The sequence below is a fragment of the Lagenorhynchus albirostris genome, chromosome 4 (assembly GCF_949774975.1).
Source record: "Lagenorhynchus albirostris chromosome 4, mLagAlb1.1, whole genome shotgun sequence".
NCBI classification, from domain to species: domain Eukaryota; kingdom Metazoa; phylum Chordata; class Mammalia; order Artiodactyla; family Delphinidae; genus Lagenorhynchus; species Lagenorhynchus albirostris.
Window position 1 is genome coordinate 61944760 of NC_083098.1, and position 8288 is coordinate 61953047.

Genomic DNA, 8288 nt, shown 5'->3' on the forward strand with positions numbered 1-8288 from the left:
ATTTCAAAAGTACCTGAAATTAAAAGGTTTTGAAAAGTGTCTATAGTCATTAGTATCTTAATATAAACAGATGAAAGTAAAAATTATAGTCATAGAGATACAGATGATAAACTGAACTTTGGATCATTTATTTAGATGTTTGATATTGGGTATATCCAGCCACATATTAAAGGAGCTCTTATCCTTCGTCCTGCCTTCTTAATTACAGTTACACAGATTTTCCAAGAGGAACATTATTTCATCAATATTAGGCTTACTTTCTACGCAAAGCTCATAATGTCTTCATGATTAATATGTACAGAGACAATGTCAACGTATTTGATTTGAGTCTGTGTTTATTTTTGAAATACATTTAGGCCTAGTTCAAATATGAGAAATCTCTTCAAACTTGAGGGTCACGGAAAAAAAAGCATAGATTTATCTACTTAATAAAGTCTTCCTGAATGTTAGAGGATATTTTGAAACCTAAATCTGCTTATAAATAAAAGTTCCATCTATGAGAAAGAATTGGAGATAAACAAAAAGAAAAATGTAGCTAAATATTCTGTCTAGTATTTGTTCTGTTGAAAGGTAATTGTCTCATTTTCTTCACCCTTCAAAATTCATTGAAAAATTTAAATATTTAAGGAAGTGTTTCCTAGAGTTCTTCTTTTCAGAATTTTAATGGATATTTTTGCTCTGTGTCTTTCTAATAAACTTTATAACCAACATGTTTTGCTGAAGGAAAACATAAAAATAAAAAAAAAAAAACCTAGAGTGTCCTCCACAATAAGGGCCTACTCGTTAAAGAAAAAGATCTTACCATAATCTTATCTCACGCGGCAGAAGGGAAATACTCAACTACAGCCCCCTCTGGGCTTCCTGTCTCATAAAGGGGAGGGAAAATATAACAGAGGAGACCAAAGCAAGGACACTAGAGGAAATTCAAGTATGTGACACTATAGCAAACATTAAATACAGCCTAACTCTTAGTCAGATAATATCCAAAATTCTTACGATACCAAATGCTGGTGAGGCTTTAGAGCAGTAGGAACTCTGATTCCCACTGGTGGGAGTGCAAAATGGTACAGCAACAGTGACAGTTTCTTACAAAGTTAAACATAGTCTTAATCATTCAATCTCACAATAATACTTCTACATATTTACTCACATGAGGAGCAAACTTATTTCCACACAAAAACCTGCACATGAATCTTAATAGCAGCTTTATAGATACTCGTGAAAATTGGAAGCAGCCAAGAAGTCCCTCGAGAGGTGAATAGTTAAACAAATTTTGGTACCTTCAGACAATAGAATATCTTTCAGCAATTAAAATAAATCAGCTATCAAGGCACCAAAAGACGTGGAGGAACTTTGAATGTACATTGTTAAGTCAAAGAAGCTGATCTAAAAAGGCTACACATGCTGTTTGACTTCAACTATATGGCATTCTGGAAAAGACAAAACTACAGATACAGTAAAAGAATCACTGATTTTCAGTTCACAGGAGGGGAATCAGGATGAATAGATATTCTTTTGTGTCGGGGGTGGGGGGTGGCGTTGAAACTATTCTGTATGACACCATAATGGTGGATGCTTGACATTAAGCATTTGTCAACACCCACAGAAATGTACAATTCAAAAAATTGAAACCTAATGTAAACTATGGACTTCATTTAATACTAATGTTTCAACAACGGTTCTTCAATTATAACGGATATACCACATTGATGTAAGATGTTAATAAATAGGAGCAAGCAAACAGGGGATAAGAGATATATCAGACCTCTCTATACTATCTGCTCTTTTTTTTTTTTTTTCCGGTACGCGGGCTTCTCACTGTTGTGACCTCTCCCGTTGCGGAGCACAGGCTCCGGACGCGCAGGCTCAGTGGCCATGGCTCACGGGCCCAGCCGCGGAGCGGCATGTGGGATCTTCGCGGACCAGGGCAAGAACCCGTGTCTCTTGCATCGACAGGAGGACTCTCAACCACTGCGTCACCAGGGAAGCTCCTACCTGCTCATTTTTGTAAACCTAAAACTGTTCTGAAAAATAAAGTCTACTACTAATAATAACAATAAAAACCACTCCGTCACACTGCCACAGTTTTTCACTATAAATATCGAAATCTTGTCATTTATAAAACAAATGTTAGGACCCCCTCAAATTAGATCTAAAAGAAGTAAGTGTGTCATACAGAAAGAAAAGACAAGAGAGTGAAAGACAAGAGAGATGGCTTGAAAGACAAGAGAGAAGGTTAAATTTGTTCATATTAGCCTTTGCTCATACCCTGACTTTTTAGATCAAAGAATATCTTGGTAAACAATGAAGGAAACATCACAGATCCTTATCATTAAATAATGATAATTTAAAAATTAAGTTAAGCTACACAATAGTGTTAAATAATACAGGCCAAATGAAATTTGTATTTTTAACAATTAAATGTTTTAACACATTTTATTCAACTCAAATAAATATAAAAAATAAAATGACCAACTACATAAGACCAAATAATATACAATCTAAAAATAAGCCCCTGGTTAAGCCTGCTCTACTTTGATTTTCTATCATGAAAAATTATCATTTTTCAAAAACCACCTAACTGTTCATTTTATTTTATTTTTTTGTTTGTTTGGGTTTTTTTGGTTTTATTTTTTGTTTGTTTTTTTGCCTTTTTTTATTGGAGTAAAATTGCTTTACAATGTTGTGTTACTTTCTGCTGTACAGTGAAGTGAATCAGCTATATGTATACCTATATCCCCTCCCTCTTGGACCTCCCTCCCACCTCCACTCCCCCATCCCACCCATCTAGGTGGTCACAGAGCACCGAGCTGAGCTACCTGTGCTATACAGCAGGTTCCCACTAGCTATCTATTTTATACATGGTAGTGTATTTATGTCGTAGGGCTGGATATTAATGCCTTTTACAATTAACAACCACAGTTCTCTTAACTCCTTTTTTTTCTTGAACACATGAGCCACTTTCATTCAGTTAATATGCATTCAATGCCCAGCCTGCTAAATGCCATGCAGTGAGCTAATTACAGAATAGCACTCTGTTTTAAATGTATACACAGACTAATACGGGAGTTGGACAAGTAAATTTTAATTATGACACAATGAGGTAAATGCTAAATAGGATGCGGTGCAAGGTTTCAAAGGTCACTTGGAGGGATATTCAGTCTTGCAAGAGTCAGGAAAAGCGTCTCAAAGACAGTGCAATCAAATTAGAGTCAAGAGACAAAGGAGAACTAATCAGGCTTTGAACTAACTGGGCTGGAGGTATTGATGGGGGTATAAGGTGGGAGCAAAGGAGAATATCCTCAGCGGAAGACAGAGTAGGTGCAGAGACATGAAAAGGAAAAAATGTGAAGGATTCATGCGTTCCAAAACCCTTGGACTTTTTTTGAATTGAAGTATAGTTGAGGTAAATATTATATAAGTACAGGTGTACAATATAGTGAGTCACAATTTTAAGGGTTATACTCCATTTATAGTTATCATGAAATATTGGCAATATTCCTGGTGTTGTACAATATATCCTTGTAGCTTATTTTATACCTAACAATTTGTAACTCTTAAGCTTCTATGCCTATCTTTCCCCTCCCTCCTTCCCTCTCCCCACTGGTAACAGCTAGTTTGTTCTCTATATCTGTGAGTCTGCTTTTTTTTTGTTATATTCACTAGTTTGTTGTATTTCTTTAGATTCCACATATAAGTGATGTCATACAGGATTTGTCTTTCTGTCTGACTTACTTTACTTAGCATAATGCACTCCAAGTCCATTTTTCTCATTCTCTTATCTAAATTCCGATGGTGCCAATGGTGCCAATGGCTAACTTTACCTGGAAATTTCACACTACATCATTGAACATGTGACTGGGAGCAGAGAGAAGTGAGATTTTAAAAATAATAATCCAGGGGCTTCCCTGGTGGCGCAGTGGTTGAGAGTCCGCCTGCCGATGCAGGAGACACGGGTTCGTGCCCCGGTGCGGGAAGATCCCACATGCCGCGGAGCGGCTGGGCCCGTGAGCCATGGCCACTGAGCCTGCGCGTCCGGAGCTTGTGCTCTGCAACGGGAGAGGTCACAACGGTGAGAGGCCGGCGTACCGCAAAAAAAAAATAATAATAATAAATAAATAAAAATAAAATAATAATAATCCAAAGGTGAGTGCCGTTTACATGCTTTCCTTAGCTGTCACCTGTTTTTGATTTTCAGGGATGCTTAAGAGTTAAAGGCAAAGATATTTAAATAGAAGGTGTTTTCCAAGTGACTTAGGACACAAGCAAGTACTACAATGCCTTCTTTGACAGGTCTCCCTAAACTAATCTAGGTCTCCTGATCCAGGGTCCTCGATGCCCTCCTGTTTCTTCTCTGTTTCTTACTCCCCTAGTAAGTTTATTCTCTCAAAGATCAAGCCCGCCTATTTGATTATTCATCAGTGAATGAGTAAGGGACGCTGTCTTCCAAGCTCTCTTATACTCTGTTGCATCATGTTTACATTTTTCTCCCTCTTCTTTGCCTTCACTTCCTCTCCCTCCTTCTCCTCAACCCACAGATGGCTATTGGCAGATAGAAATTTGATAATGAACCAAGAATGAAAAATAACAGAAGAATTTCTACATCTCTGTATGAATAAACATGACTCTGTGTGGCTCACTGCATCTGCAGGTATGATTCCATATTTGTATTACTCCGTTGCAACACAAACTCCAGAAAGCCTAGCCCTGCAGATTAATCTCCGCCTCCTTCTCTGGCATTCAGAATAAAAGCTCACCAGAAACATTCCAAATGCACAGTAGTTCTCATCTTTTTTTGCAGCTTGAAATCTGAGTGGAGATTTGAAGAAAACTGGATTGGATCACCAAGTTTCTTTCACAGGACCGTCTGGACAGGTTTTATCTCATTATTGCTGACATTAATATTTAGATTTTAGATATAGCAAATACAGAATGCAAATTATTTATTACAAAACTGTTTTAAAAAGGAAATATAGAGATAATGAAGTTTTTAATCAATACTTTAGTCACTTAATAATGTACAACATGTAAAGCTTTATTAAATCACTTATTTATCATTAAAAATAATATCTTGTATTTATATAATGCTTTGCTGTTTAAAGAGTTTTAACATAAAACTACAGTATCCTAATTGCCTTGTAAGTCCTGCATGTTGGACATGTTCTCTATTTTACTGATAAGAAAACAAAGCAACAGAGTAGAAAAGTTAGAGGGGAGACTGAATTCTAGTCAGGTGTTTACTTCTGTGAAATATATCAGAAGTCTATTACCACTAGAGGCCTTGAAAATATTACTATCACTTTTAAGTGAGAGATATGAGATACACAAGAGCAGAAATCCAAGTCCTTGGTAAGTTGTTGACAGGTAGACCATTGTCAGGATAGTACTTATTTTATCTAGGAGACTTTAGTGGAACCTAGAGAGCCCGAAGAGATTTGATCTAACAATTAAATAATTGAATTTAATGAGGATTTTTTAGCATCTATTTTGTGACACAGTGCTGAGGTTCTGGATAGAATGATGTACAAGAGGATATTCTCTACTTTCAGCCACTTTGCTCAAATCCAAGTAAGTCGAAGAAGGTGAGGCTGAAGTGAGCTCTTTGCATCTACACTCACCCTGGTATTCAGCACTTATCACTGGGTTTGGTAACAACAGAGGAACTCAGACAGAGAGTACTTGCTGAATTAAAGGCAGATTGAGAGTGGAGGAGGGGAGGATGGAGAAACACAGAAAGAAAAAGAGGAAGGAAAGAAGAAATAAAAGAGAAAGAAGAAATATTTCTTCCTTCAACTGAATTTATGAATCACAGTTTTAATAATTTTTGTTGGTGTTTCTAGACACCAGTAACCTACATACTCAGTTAGGAAATGAAATTGACAGTTTCTAACTGAAATAGGTCTTTTGAGAAAGAAAAAAGCAGCTAGAGGTGAATCTATACATTGTGATGTGAGATAATTTACTAAAAGAAGTTAGGTAAACAAAGAAAGAGATTTTATTATATGCCACCTAGTTTAACTCAGATTCAAATTGACCATGAAGGGTCAGCCAGAAGTCAGTCAACTGTTTGATAATAAATCAGCTACTCCCGATTGACTATAAGCCAATTCTTACAAACTTGGCAGAACATCAAGAAAGTTGTTCACATGAATAAACAAATCAACAGACAGGGCAAGGGATGCCTTCCTCACACAGTTTTTTCTAGTGATTATATGAACAATAGACTTCTATGCAAACCAGTAAGGAAGTTAAAGACAACTGGAAATACATGATGGGAAAACTGCAGATATCTTCAATTTATAAATAAATAATAAATTACTAGCTATACATCAGTTAGGACAAAACAACACTCCTGATGGGCAAAATTGATCAAAATGATTAAAAGAACCAATAAACTTAAGAAATATGAAAAATTATAAAATATCTATGAAATACAGATTTTAAATAATATATATTCAATTATGAAAGATTGCAACAATTAAATTTCCAATACTGATGATGCAGTGAGAAAATAGGCAATTTCATATACCGCGCAAATGTGCACACTCCTTTAGTGATTTGTTAAAGACAATTGCCAATTTCTTAAGTGTGTATACCTTTTACTTTGGCAATTCCATCATCACTGCAAAGATAAGTGTGAAAAGACATATGCTCGAAGAAATTTGTTGCAGTACCATTTATATTGGAAAAAAGGAACAACAGGGATTTCCAACAATAAAGAGTTGTATCATCTATGTTACATCCATACTATGGATTGCTATGTGTTATTTATAAGAATAAAAACAGAATTTATGTACCAGCAGCAAAATATGTTCACATCATACAGTTCAGTATAAAAATAGATTACAAATGAATGTAAAATAGAATACAAATTAAACTACATTCATAAGTGTATAGATTTTATATATACTTAAATATTTAGAAACATAAAAACAGCATTATTAGGAATGATCATGTCTTATGTGTAGAATAAAGAGAGCACTTTCATTTTCTCTATATCACTTAATGTTTTCAACGTGTCAAAAATAAGGATATTTATATGTGCATGTTTACATGGATGCATGAATGTGTGCGAATTTATCCTTCTTTGTGTAAAATGGATATGGTTCAATCCTCAAAGAGTCTCCTGCAGGACAAACTTAACCTAATCTATAATGATGTCTGCTTTTTCATAGAACCTTATGACATATGCATAACGTTTTAAAATAAAACTTTTCATGTCTGGCAAAAAGTGTCTAATAAATAACATCCATTTTCTTTCCTAGGGTGGTTGTAGAAAAAAAATAGGCACTTCTTACAGTGAGGCCAGCTGGAAGGCTATTTTCATATTCAGTCAGTAGTTGTTGAGCTTCCTAACTAGGGCAGTGACCATGAAGATAGAAAAAAGAAGAAAATAATGGCGATGGAATCAATGGGTTTGAGTGCCTGGTGCTAGTGGGGGAGAGATGGGAGGTAACATCTGAAAGTTTTCATCTCCACTGTTTAGCCTGAAATGTAGTAGGGGAAACACTACCAGAAGGAGCTTTCAGTGTAAGTCAGTGGTCTAAATACTTGGTTTGATTTGTAGGTCACATCTTTCTAAAATTTTACCATCAGTTATTTCTTCCTTTGGGTTAATGCATTTGTTACAATATCTGCTAATTTCACTTCCTCTTTAGAGTGTACTTCTCATAGTTTGGGATGGTCTGTATTAAAGGAAACACATTAGGTGACTAAAAGAACTACTGCCTCCAAGAGGCTCCTGTTATGGTATGAACTTTCTGAAAAAGGCACTAAAAGCCACAGCAGTCACAAATGTATAGGGGTATAACAACTTATCTGGCAGTTTTTCGGGCAAGGGTGGATATTAGCTGTAATGCTAATATCAAAGAAGGACAACATTTGTTGAGATACTCTATCACAAACTCAGAACGGGGTAAGTTTGGGGAGTAAAAATGTAGTGAAAGAAGTTGAAAGCAAATAAAGGAAAGTGTGCTTAATTAAAAATTTTAAGGCTAACTCTGAACATGAAATGATTTAACATGGGATCAGGAGAGGAACTGTCAATGATAACCATGTTGTTTAACCTTATAATTGTCACACAAGTCACTCAATGGGAGTGTCGACTTCTTTACTGATCAAGTGAGAGAGAAAAGTATAAGTAATGCTAGGGGTCACACAGGAATCTTCTCTACCCTCAAGAATCCGTCTTAGACGTATCCATTACAGTGTCATTAATTTCATCTTCTTTTTAATACACTCAACAAGCATTTGATTTTTTTTTCATTAAATGAAACATATTCAGGAAC